Source organism: Indicator indicator, chromosome 28 (genome assembly GCF_027791375.1).
Source record: "Indicator indicator isolate 239-I01 chromosome 28, UM_Iind_1.1, whole genome shotgun sequence".
Classification (NCBI taxonomy): Eukaryota; Metazoa; Chordata; class Aves; order Piciformes; family Indicatoridae; genus Indicator; species Indicator indicator.
In genome coordinates, this window is record NC_072037.1 from 8,495,524 (window position 1) to 8,495,779 (window position 256).

A 256-nucleotide genomic window follows, 5' to 3' on the forward strand; every position below is an offset into this window, starting at 1 on the left:
AAAAAGCCTTTTTATCCTGTTTTCTTTGAACACATACTTGAGCAAAGTCATTTGTAAAGAAACATCTTTTTCCTACTTTTTGATTTTAACAAAATGCAAATTTAGTTCTCTAAAACTTGAAAAAAAAAAAAAAACAACAACAATGTTCTGTGAAATGTTACCTCATTTTCAAATAACTTATACCAGCCTTCTGTTATAGGGAAGAACTAGAAGCTTAAATCTTACGTTTTAAATGAAGTATCCGATTATGTAAAAT